The sequence below is a fragment of the Microtus oregoni genome, unplaced genomic scaffold (assembly GCF_018167655.1).
Source record: "Microtus oregoni isolate MIOR12 unplaced genomic scaffold, Mior012 000028F_ref0000031, whole genome shotgun sequence".
NCBI classification, from domain to species: Eukaryota; Metazoa; Chordata; class Mammalia; order Rodentia; family Cricetidae; genus Microtus; species Microtus oregoni.
In genome coordinates, this window is record NW_024543087.1 from 1,218,885 (window position 1) to 1,232,490 (window position 13,606).

The following is a 13,606-nucleotide window of genomic DNA, read 5'->3' on the forward strand; positions in this document are numbered from 1 at the left end:
CCGCAGCCGCGGCTGCCGCCACCGCCTGGAGCTCCATGGGCCTCTCCTGTGCGCCGTCCGGTGTGAGGCCGAGTCCGGCAAGCCGCGCAACCCGGTGCCCGAGCCATCGTGGACGCTGGAGGCTGGGACCCGGGGTAGGGGCAGCGGCTGGCGGCGTGGGACTGCGAGCTGCCTTCAGATTGACGGTCAGTGCGGAGAGGAAGCCCCGGGAGGAGGGAGACGCGGGGCCCCAGCCGGGACTCGGCAAGAAGCGCGCACTCTTGCGCGCTGGGGCCGGAGTCGAAGTAGCCGAGCTCGCGCACGTGAGACGCCTCGGGAAGGCGGAAGTCGTGTTGCCCGTGAGGGACCATCTCCTAAAGTCCCTTAGTTGGTCCTTAGGATGGCTGAAGAGACCATGGATCCCTCGTTAGGTCACTCTAGTCCGGAAGCCAGGAGCGGGGCGCCGGCTTCTCAGTTTGCTCACTCCGCGCCCCACTCCAGGGATCGATCTTTCTCTGTCCTCTCCTCCCTTATCTCTTCCTCCCATGCTGCCCGTCATCAGATAGTGACCCAGGGCTTTGTAAGTTAGTTGCTGGAGTATTGTCCCAGAGAGAGTTGGGAGAGTGTCTTGCGCTTCGAAAGGCCTGGATGGAGGAGATAGCTGGGGGAGGCGTATGAGCAACTGCCTGAAAGACAACCGACCCTGGGAGGATACGGGAATTGGATATCCAGAAAGAAATGCCTGCAAGGTGAAGCTGGGGTCATCGTGGGAGCCCTTTAAGGAAGAGCGATAGTATATGAACCGAGTTTGAAAGGAGCGATGTGGGGAAATGGGGGGAGTTGGTTGACACTTCACTTACCAGATGCTCTACTTTTGAGGAAAGTGACCCTTCACACCTTAATCATCAAGAAATAAAAGGTGCGGGCCACACACGTCTTTAATCCCAGTGCTTGGGAGGCAGTAGTAGGCAGATCTCTTTGAGTTCAAAGCCAGTCTGCGTTACATAGTGAGTTCCAGGACAGCCAGAGCTGCGTAGTGAGACACTGTTTCAAAGAACAGCAACAAAAATAGAGAGGCTTTTCTTCTCTTTGGCCTCACAACTGACTGAGCAAATAAACGGAACTTCTAATCAAAGACTCTTCCAGGGCAGAGGGAAAGGCTACTGTAAGCATAGCCTCAGAACACGGTGATTAGAGATGTAACAGGATTAGCGGCTATAGTGGGTGAGGAACGCAGCAGGAAGTGCCTGACTGTATTCCTAGGTACTCTTAATGGAGCCCTCCAATGGATGGTCTTTCCCACTGATAGACTGGACATGAATTTCCTGTGTGCACACGTAGTACTGCAGGTGCTCCGAGAGAAGACTTCCTGCAGGGTTGAACTTTGCCCTCCAGGGTAACTGGGAAAGGCGAAACCGGAAAGGTTTTCTTCCTTTTGTGGAGGAATAGGTGCCACACTTAATACAGCACCTATACCCTATCTCTCTGTGTGTGTTTGATTGGACATCTAGATTCCGTGTGAGGAACTGGCGAAATAACAAGGACTCCTGTTACGGTACCCTGTGCCGGAGATTATTGGGAAGACAGGCCATTTGGTGGGAGGCGAGCTGAAGGTTGGGAAGATGAGAGAGAGAAGTTGAAAAGTCAGAAAAGAAAGACATCGGAGACTACCATGGAGTCATTTTCCTGGAAGAAAAATATTTCATCATATCTTTAAAAATACATAATAGTGATAGAACACTATTGTGTGCAAAAGGCCCTAAGTTCCCTCACCAGTACCACACACACACACACACACCGTACCCTCACAATCAACAGCAGGTTCTTTGTGGGGAAGGGTCAGCATTACTGATTTGGTGACATAAGAAGTGGCATTTATAATCTCTGGTAGAACACTGGTGCTCTCTTCAGTTACTCCTCAGTGCCGCCAGGTCATTTTCATCATACTTGTCAAGCTCATTAGACGTCTTTAACGCTTATCAACCCATAGCTCTTTTTTACTGAAGCAATTCAAAGAACATGTTAGAACCGAAAAAAAAAAAAAAAAAAAAGAGCCAAGGATGGCAGGTTTTTTGGTTTGGTTTTTTGGTTTGTTTCATAGTGTTTTGTTGCTGTGTCTTTTATAAAACCCTGTGCTCTATTTATTTTCTATGGCGCTGTGTGATGCTTTTTGTGTGTCAAAAACTTTACAAAGATTCACCTCTCCAAAGAGCCTTATGAGGACGATTTTACAGTTTGGGAAACAGGCAAAGTCACAGATCACAGAACTAGTAAGTAACAGAGGCAGGATTTGAGGGGAGGCTTTGTGGCTCCCAAACCTGCAGTCCTAAGTGTCAGCTTCTATAGCCCCTCACAGCCTCTGTCATCCATCAGGAAACTTAATGCAGAAAGCCCATGTTTGTCTATCATTGAGTTATATCCCCAGGCCACAGGTTTAATTTCTAAAGCAAGGATGGATATTCTAACATGAACTCACTTCTCTTGAATCCTCTTTAGAGAAACATGGAATGTGATGTTGATAAGTCCTGTGCCTGCTTTAGCCCACCTCTTGAGATAAAGGGAAAGGTTATATGCAAACAGAGTAAGGCTAAACTCCACAAGCAGCTAAGACAAGAGCCCTCCAGAACATTCAGCAAGTGTTCTAGTGCCTTTGAATGCCTGACAGCCTCATGGACCTAAAGACGTGAAAAATCAGGCACTTGCTTAAAAGAAGTTTGGGATTTATTGTAGCTGAGGTGTTTAGGCCCTTGAGCTAGTGCATGAACCAGATGGTAAAATGAAATACTTAATTGAGCCAGTTAGTAATTAAGGCTGTAATAAGGTGCTAATTGTGCAGGCCAAGTACCAGGTACAAGAGAGAAAGAGCTGCTGCTAACAGCAATAACATTATGTAAAGCAGAAGTAAATACGTCCCACCCACCCGGTTCATTAAAGCTATAAAAGAGCCTGGATCACTGCTGTGAACTCTTAAGAAAGTCAGCCAGGGAGTGTGTGTGTGGGGGGGGGGGCGTATTTTATGCCCAGTCCTAGGCAGACCAAGGCCAGATTTTAGGTCTTTTCCTTTGTACCTTCAGCCTCACAGAAGAACACAAAGTGAGCTGCTGCTTTTCCTAAAGGTCTGCTTGCTTTGCATACTTTGCATTTGTCCCGCCTGGCCTTGTGTGAATATTAGATATAAACAGTCTTTCATAATCTTGTCCTAGATTTTGTGATTTAGGATTATAGTGATAGAAAAATTGTACATGAGCACACATATTCCCCATTAGAGGAAGGGTCTGCCGTGTTTAATTTTAAGAAACTGGGCTGACTGTTGGAGTCTCATGAAGTCATATGTGAGAAAATGAGTCACACATACCAATTTCCAGGTGTAGAATATACACATAAGAGCTGTGCTCGGGCTGGAGAGATGGCTCAGAGGTTGAGAGCACTGACTGATCGTCCACAAGTTCTGAATTCAATTCCCAGCAACCATATAGTGGCTCACAACCATCTGTAATGAGATTGGGTGCTCTCTTCTGGCCTGCAGGCACACATGGAGGCAGAGTATGATACACAATAAATAAATCTTTAAAAAAAAGAGTCTGTGCTCAGAGTCTGAGGTCTAAACTGAGGGTAATACTTCAGTGTTGACCTAGAAGGGAAGAGGCTGGCACCATGCTTCTGGTAGTTACACCTTTGAAGATGGTTTGCTTTCCTCTTGGGAAATTTCCTGATACTCTTAGCCAGGTCAGGTGAGAGCCAGGGGCAAATATCCTTGCTTTCATCATCCCTGCACTTGAGAAAAGCTAGGAAATCATGTTTTTCATAGTCTCCAAACTGTAGCCTTCAGGATGCACAAACACTTGATTGAAGTCTGGATTTTTTTTTTTTTTTTTTTGCCTGAGGACATTGTCTCACATTCGGGGCAAGGAGGCTGCTGGGATACCTTTGTGTGGGATCCATCCCTCACCTTAACAAAGTAAGGCTAGTGCCCACCTGGCCACAGTCCTGCTGTCGTAAGTCTTGACCTTGGCATATGAAGTCTCTTTCTAGACCAAGTCAGTAGCAGAATCCAGAAAGACAAGTTGGTTAGAAAATACAGATCTGGTGAACAGACTCCTGGGCTGCTTTAGTGGTGTTGACTGGGTTCGCTGCTGACTTGCTTTGTTTCTGTAATTTTTTAGCATCACTTTACTCCCAAGCTAGTTTCTTGCTAGCTTGTAAAGCTCAGTCTAGATCCTGGATGTACAAAGATTTAAATATCATCTAGATAGCTCAGGGTAGCAGTGCCAGCCACAAGCCTAACAACTTGAGTCTGACCTCCAGAACCCACATGGTAGAAGGAGAGAAATGACTTCTACGAGTTGTCCTCTTACCTTTCCATGCGTCATGTGTGATATGTGTGTACATACATGCACACACACATAAATTAATAAATGAATTAAAAAGTAAACTCTGAGTAGACAGACCTCTGTGAGTTCAAGGCCAATCTGATGTTCATAGTGAGTTACAGGTCAGGCAGAGATAGTGAGACCCTATCTTAAAAATAATAAATACCGAAAAATGGCTCAAAATGGTATTTAATTTAGAGTGCTTGTTTGTTTGTTTGTAGCCCTGGCTGTCCTGGAACTCTCTGTGGACCAAAGTGCCCTAGAACTCAGAGATTTGCCTGCTTCTGCCTCCTGGGGACTGAGATTAAAGGCATTGCCACTACACCCAGCCTAATTTTGGGTACTTAAAGGCTTCTCACATTTATCATTTTGTAATATTTGATGGTTATTTTGCTGCTATTGTTTGTTAAGGTGTTTGAGGCAGTCAGGTGCAGCCCAGGCTGTTCTGGAACTCACTAAGTAGCCTAGGATGATTTTCCTGCCTCTACCTCTCAAATGCCGGGATTAACAGCCGCCACACATGGGTTTTTGGTACTTGGGATTGAACCCAGGCCTTTCTGGATGCTAAACAAACACTCTAGCAACGGAGCTCCAACCCCTGTTTAATGTAGTTTGGTAATGCTGTTTATACCTGTAAAAACTAAAACTGCTTGGGAAAGTGTAACAATTACTAGTGGCTTTCTTTTGAATATTAGTGAAGGATAGGGAAGGAGGGTTAAACTTTTGGTTCAAAAAAAAAAAATCAAGAACATGTTCAATTTGACCCTGACAAGAAGATTTCAGAACCGAATCCCTGCAAGGACCTTTAAGTTAGCTTCATCTTTGCTCCCCCCCCCCCCGCTTCTTTTTGTGTCCCTAGAACTGGTGAGGCTGAGGCAGGAGGACTGCAGAAGTTTGAAGCCAACCTCAATTTCTCTGGTTCCCCCCTGAAGCTGTTCCTTATGTTTTCTTACAGATGCCTGGTATAAAGTGGGCATCAAAGACTGGAAAGCTGAACCCCCTTTGCTTTTTAGTTGGAGGCTAGTGATCCTTGCAAGCTTCTGCTTTTAGTACTTAACAAAAGTCAGGCTTTGCTTGGATGATGTCACAGTAGCTGTGTGTCTGCACAGGGCACAGTGTGAGGCCAGGGGCCTTGCTCAGCACCCTCAGGTGGGAACCTTTGCTTGTTTGGGCTTTCTCAGAAAAAGCTGTGTACAGATACTGGCTCCTTGGGAAGTAATTCCCAGCAGACTGTAGGGATTCAGTCTTAGCCTGACTACTGATTTAAGTGTCATGGCCTTCCCACGTCCTAGGTTAGAGCAGGATCGGTCTTCTAGATGTTGGACCCTGCATCAGTCCAGAATGTTTTTGTTCAGTCCCGTGGCTTCAAACTCTTCTGCGGGGGGCTAGCCCACACAATAGCACCTGTTCTTCATACCATGTGAGGGCAAGATGGCAAAGCTGTAAGTAACCCAGGGCCTTGGTGCCAGTTTTGACGTCCCTCCCCTTTTCTGTTTTATTCAGTGGTTGTGGTGAGCAGCTGAAAGCCAGCTGTGGAGATGGACCCCATCTCTGCTGCTTCCCGGAGCTGTGAACTTAGCCAGAATCTCCATGCTTCAGCTTCCTCATCTCTCAGGGAAGGAGGAAAGTGGGCATAGAGCCTATGGGACGGAATGCACTTGAGGATGGGGCAGCACTGGTGCCTGCCAGTTAATAAACGTTTAGTGTCAGTTGGGAAGAGTCCTAGCCCCATCTTACCTTCATCAGCCCCCAACCCCACCCCAGGTAGTTTAGCCTTTTGGAAACTACCCTGAGAGGCAGAAGACAGTTCCTTATCAAGTAGATTATACACTTGTTTATGAAGGGCTTTTCAGACTGTGAGGTTGTCTTACCCATTGGTATATATTCTTATGTAACTAGATCAGTGACTATTTATTGCTGCCAATAGGAAGCATTTCTTTCTGCATTAGACTGCCTACAAGGGATTAATTCAAGGCAATTGCCCTAACAGCCAGTCCAGCAGATTGCAACAGGTACTGTCGGCCACTGTAGAGAGTGAGTCGTTTCACAGACACCCCAACAACTCCTTGAGCTTCGTTTCTGAGCTCTGAACAAGCTGGCCCAAGTTTGGAAGGGGCTAGCTCGTCTCCGTGGGTTTCCAGGAGGCTGTGTTTCAATGGGCTTGTGAAATGGCTTCTGGGAGAGGGAATCATTTATTATTGTTTTGTTTTTTTTTGCTTTTATTTTTGTTATTGTTGAGTGAAGGCAGGTGTTGAGGCCCAGGCTGACCTCAGCTTAAAGAAGTATCTTCTGTGGTCTGTTGGACATTTTCAGTGGTCAGTTAAGTGGAAAGAAACTCTGGCTAGGAATTAAGGCGGAGTGTGTGGTACACCTTCAGTTTTAGCACTCAGAGGAAGAGCCAGCCAGAAACGTAGAGTGAGACCTTGTCTCAGAAACAAAGAAGACGGCTAGTTGTGAGGCAAGACAGGAAACTTGGCTTACCATTTTCTGGTTTTGGTGGACTTTAATTTTAGTTTTTGGGGCACAGGTGTGGTGTTTCCACACCTCCTCCACTTTTGTTTTTACGTTAATTGAGGGTTGAGTGTGGCAGGCAGAGGGGCAGCAATGCTGATTGTGTGGAGTTCCCATAAGGCAAGACAGCCAGGCCGGCCTGCCCGGACACCTTCTCTGGCAGATAAGATGCCTCTGCTCCGGCAGGCTGTGGCCACACCCTTACCTTTGTGGAAAGTTCAGTGAGTCATTCTGTTATGTTAATGAAATGTTTTAAGCATAGTAATTCATTGTTCATTACTGGAATTTTGGAGTCTCATCAGAAAATGAACATACATTTCACAACATTTGGTATACTTATATAAATTTATTTATGCATGTGTATATGTTTGCACCTGATACAGGTGCTGGCAATCTAACCCAGCTTCTCTGCGAGAGCAACAAGTACCTTAACCACTGAACCGTCCCCCCAACTCCCATTTGCTTCTAAAGCATCTAGGACCTAGGCCGTTCACCTACCTTTGAAGCTGCTCGGCTTGCTTGTGAATAAATGCTTTTGTAGAAATCAATGATTGAGGGCTGGAAAGATGGCTCAGCCGTTAAAGCCCAGGCTCACAACCAAAAATATAAGAAATTGATGATTGACTCTAAAGTGGCCATCAAGAGTCCGATACCACATTCTTAAAACAGTTCCATTAAACGACAGAGGCTGATGTTAATTCTCTAAGTACATCTCAGGAGTTATGAAAAGATGCCACAGTGTTTGAGATGACGTTCTGAATGACTGTGATGATAGACAGTCACTTAACTCTGGGAGAAACTCGTTTTAACAGGAATTAAATGTTCAGCGTTGGAACTAGCCGAGAGCTTCCTGTTTAGGAGTCCTGTACCTTGCTGATATGCATAGGTGGATGGAACAGAGTTATCTATACAGTTTCTACCTGTAGAGACCCAAATGGTTTAATCGTGATATTTGTTTTGTTGTTATTGCATGTATATTTAGGTGATCCTTGTCTGAGACTAGGAAAAAGAATTGCAAAAGGTTTGAGGTGGCCGTACCAGCTTGGCTCATTGTCCTTTGCTACCAAGTGTTACTTTACACAGATCCACTTCATGCTGTTGAGGAATGCACTTGTGAGTGGAGAAGAGTGGGTGTAATGTTTGAGAAACAAAATCTTTCCACAGTGCTTTAAAAGGGATTCTAAGGATTTGGTATCAGACCTGTCTGAAGCATTTCATGACTTCACTGTAGTAATAAGGGGCGGCTGTAGTAATAAGGGGCGGCGGGGCTGCGTCCCCAGCACCCCGGCTGCCTGGCTAGCTTATGCCCGAAATAACAACACACAAACTGTATTCATTTAATCACTGCTTGGCCCATTTCTATCTAGCCTCTTGTAGGCTAATTCTCACATATTAATTTAGCCCATTTCTAATCATCTGTGTAGCGCCCCTAGGTGCGCTTACCGGGAAGATTCTAGCCTATGTTCATCCTGGGTCGGAGCTTCATCGCGTGCATCTGCCTGGGAGCTGGGAACATGGCGTCTCTCTGAGGTGTCTGCTCCCGAGAGGAGAGCTGTGGAGTCTGAGCTCACTTCCTTTTCCTCCCAGCGTTCTGTTCTGTTTACTCCTCCCACCTATCTTCTAACCAATGAGGGCCAAGCAGTTTCTTTTTATTTAACCAATGACCTTCCTCCATCACTTCACGACTGCATCTTGTCCTAGGACAGCAGATGAAGTAGAAAAGGATCGGGAGTATTTGCTGGAATGAAAACTGTGGCATGTGGTTGGTTTTTTGTTTTGTTTTTGTTGTTGTTGTTGCTATTTAAATATAACATTTTTTTTTAAATATTTATTTATTTATTTATTATGTATACAATATTCTGTCTGTATGCCTGAAGGCCAGAAGAGGGCGCCAGACAGATGGTTGTGAGCCACCATGTGGTTGCTGGGAATTGAACTCAGGACCTTTGGAAGAGCAGGCAATGCTCTTAACCACTGAGCCATCTCTCCAGCCCCTAAATATAACATTTTTATTAATACCTTGAAATTGTCATACATGCTTACAGTGTACTTTGAGAATATTGTTTTATGCCTTTGACTCCTGTTCCTAAAGCATGGGCTGCCAAGTGGTAGACTGAAAGGGGTTTGCCCTCATCCAGTAACCACAGCCATGGTAGCTGGACTCTGACTGTGAGTCCAGCCAAGCCTGAGTGTGGGTCACAGAAGGCAGGGCCTGTGGGCCAGGCCTTCACACAGCCGTTCTCAGCCCTGGAGCTGCTCATCTGTTCATAGATGAACAGCTCACCTCAGGAAGCAAGCAGCATCAAGCCCCAGGAGCTCTGGGCTGCAGGCTCTGCTCCATACATGCCTTGTGTCTGTCTGTCTGTCTACCAGTCTGTGATAGAGGAGCACGCTTGCTATCACACATGCCTTGTGTCTGTCTGTCTGTCTGTCTGTCTACCAGTCTGTGATAGAGGAGCACGCTTGCTATCACACATGCCTTGTGTCTGTCTGTCTGTCTGTCTGTCTACCAGTCTGTGATAGAGGAGCACGCTTGCTATCACACATGCCTTGTATCTGTGTGTCTGTCTGTCTGTCTGTCTACCAGTCTGTGATAGAGGAGCACGCTTGCTATCACACATGCCTTGTGTCTGTCTGTCTGTCTGTCTGTCTACCAGTCTGTGATAGAGGAGCACGCTTGCTATCACACATGCCTTGTGTCTGTCTGTCTGTCTGTCTGTCTACCAGTCTGTGATAGAGGAGCACGCTTGCTATCACACATGCCTTGTGTCTGTCTGTCTGTCTGTCTCTCTGTCTACCAGTCTGTGATAGAGGAGCACGCTTGCTATCACACATGCCTTGTATCTGTCTGTCTGTCTGTCTGTCTACCAGTCTGTGATAGAGGGGCACACTTGCTATCACACATGCCTTGTATCTGTCTGTCTGTCTGTCTGTCTACCAGTCTGTGATAGAGGGGCATGCTTGCTGTCACACGTGCCTTGTGTCTGTCTGTCTGTCTGTCTGTCTACCAGTCTGTGATAGAGGGGCACGCTTGCTGTCAGTTGCAGTGGAGCCTGTGCTGTGTACATGGCTCTGGACCAGAAGGAGGTGGTTTGGGTTGGGTTTCTTAGAAAGTTAGCACCAATTTCAAACACTTTAAGCTTTGGTTTATAAGACTTTAGAAGAATATTTTTACTTAATTTCCTTACAGTCTTTCTCTTATTCATTCTCTCTCTCTCTCTCTCTCTCTCTCTCTCTCTCTCTCACACACACACACACACACACACACATAAAATCTCAAAGTTTGTGTCATCAAAGACTGCATCCTGTCTTGGGACTGAAAGACTGTCTGTTCTAGAGATCTTGAGTTTTTTTTCCCATCGTCCATATCAGGTGTCTCATGATCTCCTGTAACTTCAACCCCAGGAGATCTGACGCCCTCTCTGGCCTCTTCAGGCACTGCATGTACATGTCTGTACCTACACTTCAGGCACTGCATGTACATGTCTGTACTATACTTAGACTCAGCCTCCTGAACACCCTCCTGCACTCTCTGAGTCCCTGATTTATGATTTCCTTCCCACAGACGTTGTTCTGTTGCCTCTTTGGGCCTTAGGCATTGTTCTGCTGGGTGAGAATAAATTCACCATGGAGGGGGAGCTCCCTTTGATGCTATATAACAGCTCAGAAAGTGCAGTATAGGTCACTCTAATTAAGATTAGGAAAAAGGTCATTTTTCTCAGTCCTTCAATGAAAAGCTGATAGCTACTTAGAGGAACTGAAAACCTAGTATCACCAGATAGGACTAGCTAATATCACCAGATAGGACTAGCTAATATCACCAGATAGGACTAGATAGTATCACCAGATAGGACTAGCTAGCACCTGTTGCCCTAGTGGGCCTCCTTGGCTTCAGAACTCCTCTGCCTTATCTGTCAGCAGCCAGCGTGGCCTTGCCATGGGGTGCCGTGGTCCCTCACAACTCCTCCGTCTCCACCCCAACATAGTCTATGTGTGCCAGCCTTTTCCGACAGATCGCCAGGTCCTCCTCACCTCTGTCTCCTCACATTCTGCCTTCATGAGCCCTTACTCTTAGCAAGTCTGTTCATCTCACTCTGTGTGGGGGTTTTGCTTTGCTGCTGTTTTAATACTGCTTGCCCTCTGTTGTGTTTGCTATTTGTTAGTCAACTGTTTGACATCTTCACTCACTCAAAAACTTTGAATTTGAGCACAAATCTCATGTCTACTACAAGCCAGGCTGCAGAACTCAACAAAATGGTACTTGTAAGTCAGCAAAAGAACATAAATGACCCAGTCTTCCCTGATTGGGGAGGAGGAGCTGAGCAGAGTGGTACCTGTAGTAATAGGAGCGGCGGGGCTGTGTCCCCAGCACCCTGGCAGCCTGGCTAGCTTATGCCCCGAAATAACAACACACAAATTGTATTCATTTAAACACTGCTTGGCCCTTTAGCTCTAGCCCTTACTGGCTAATTCTGATATCCCGATCAACCCATCTCTAATAATCTGTGAGCACCGGTCTTACCGGGAAGATTCTAGCCTACATCCATCGGAGCTTCATCGCGTGTGTCTGCCCAGGAGCGGAGAGGATGGCGTCTCTGAGCTCACTTCCTCTTCCTCCCAGCATTCTGTTCTGTTTACTCCACCCACCTATGTTCTAAGCTGTGAGCCCAAGCAGTTTGTTTATTACTTAGCCAATGAAATCAACAGATTGATATATGACACTCCCACATCACTTCCCCTTTTTCTGTTTAAACAAAAAAAGGAAGGCTTTAACTTTAACATAGCAAAATTACATATAGCAAAACAGTTATCAAGTAAAAGTTACAATAATCTTTATCATAACTAAGGAAAACTATAACTAACTATTCTTAACTCCATCAAAGACTCCAGAAAGATACAATATTACCTAAGCAAACAAGAAAAAAGCAACTTTTAAACTCTAGAAATGACAGAGACATCTCGCTGCCTGGACAGTCACCCAAAGTTCCTCTGTACCGTTGGGGCATCCATCTTCGGCCTACAGGCCCATGGTATCCAGAGACATTTCCATGAAGCAGGACACTTCAAAGTCAGTTCAGTCACTATCTGTTGTGTCCTGCAGAATGTCTTGCAGACTCCTTCATGAATCAGGAACCCCGAAAGATCATCTCACCTTTAGGCAAGTTCAGTAGTCCTCTCTCTGTGGGTTCTCTGTGTCCAGTTTATGCAATAGTCCAGGCAAGAACAGTTTCTTGCCCAAATGGCTATCAAACTCCATAAGGATCCTCTTTGATGCCCATTTTCCTCTTGAAGTAGATTGGTGCTGCCAGGAGCAGAGTGTCTCATTGTCATGAAAAGTCCTAAGTTATTAAAACATTAAATGCCATATTCTGCAGTCTTTGAAAGATATGAAGAATGTCTATCTAACTGAAATGTATCTCTATATATCTAGAAAATCTAACTAACATGACTACAAGCTTGACCATTACTGATGATTATCCATTAACCTATTTCTTAATTATACATTACATTTTTTAATGAACTACACAATCACGATATCTTAATCAATAGCAAAAATATGCATATACATATAACAAAATTGACCTTAAATCCCTATCAATAAAGCAAAATCTATACTAATACAAATTATTCATATCTATATCATATCCCCCTTTAAATGTTAAAGAACGTTTATAAACCATATTTGGGAACATGGGCGCAGTTTTTTCTCTCCAAACTGCTTCCTGCTGAATGGGGGCGTCGTTAATTAGGTCTTTCATGGTATAACCTGTGTGCTAGTTTCATCTCAGTTGGCAGTTGAGCGAAGCAGCAATTTTCTGAAGGTGTTCACACCAACCCTTCAGAAGGGCGTGGTCCATCATACCAAATCAGAATAGAAGAAATGAACAGGGTCTCATTCTGTGAAAACAAAATAAGAAACTCCTTTCCAAAGCATCATGTCCTTAGATCCAAATTTCAAATTCAAGGCATTTTCAAAATATCTATGTTGGATTAGTTCAGCAGCATTTATAAACAAATATCTTTTGGCATCTGTTGCTCCTTCCTCAGCATTCAAATAATTCAAAGAGAGCATAATAGCATACAGTATCAAAATTCTCTGTTTATTTTAATCTTTATCATAAAAAACTGCGCCCATGTTCCCAAATATGGTTTATAAACGTTCTTTAACAGGTCTCCACATTCCTGCCCTCACATCCCAGGGGAGTTGGCAGGCGGATGCTGTACAGTACAGTGGCTACTCCTTCAAGATAATGCTGAGTTGAGTTGAAGAGAGGAGACTTGAGGCAAGGAGAAGGATAAAGGGACTAGGAGGGGACCCCAGAGGAGGTAATTCCTCTGAAGGTCTCATTGGCCTGCAAGGAGTGGTGTTGGGGGTGGTCCTCCAGAGCCTCTCCAACCTGAGCACCAGTTCTGCAGGCTCCTTAGAAGCAAGGACAAGTAAGGGGAGGTAGGTCCTTGTCAGTTTCTGTTGAGCTGTAAGGTTAACTGCAGTAAGAGAGAAGGGTCTTCATCTGCCTTTGGTATTGGAAGAAGCAGAAGGGGACACGCGTACCTTTTTTACATTAAGCCCCTTTGAAGCAGAAGCAGGGGGTTTGCCGCAGTTCATTTATCTAGTTAAAGGGAGGGTCTGAAGCACAAATCTAATTAGTCTTATTAAATAGGAACCTGGAATCAGATATTAGGGAGTGAAAGCTGAAAGATCAGAGAAGCAGAGCAACCATCACTAGCTCTTTCCTATGTGAAAT

At 45.3% G+C, this 13,606-nt stretch overlaps 1 protein-coding gene across 2 annotated transcripts in view; it reads left to right on the forward strand.

Annotated features, from left to right (window-relative positions):
• Positions 1–5: 5 nt before the first annotated feature.
• Positions 6–13,606, forward strand: part of Zdhhc3 (zinc finger DHHC-type palmitoyltransferase 3) — a 52,193-nt gene continuing 38,592 nt past the window's right edge. Inside the window, exon 1 of one of the 2 annotated variants that reach the window (XM_041677515.1) lies at positions 6–185. The gene's annotated coding sequence lies outside the window, so the exon portion shown is untranslated. The remainder of the gene's footprint in view (positions 186–13,606) is intronic. The other variant, XM_041677513.1, reaches the window with a different exon arrangement.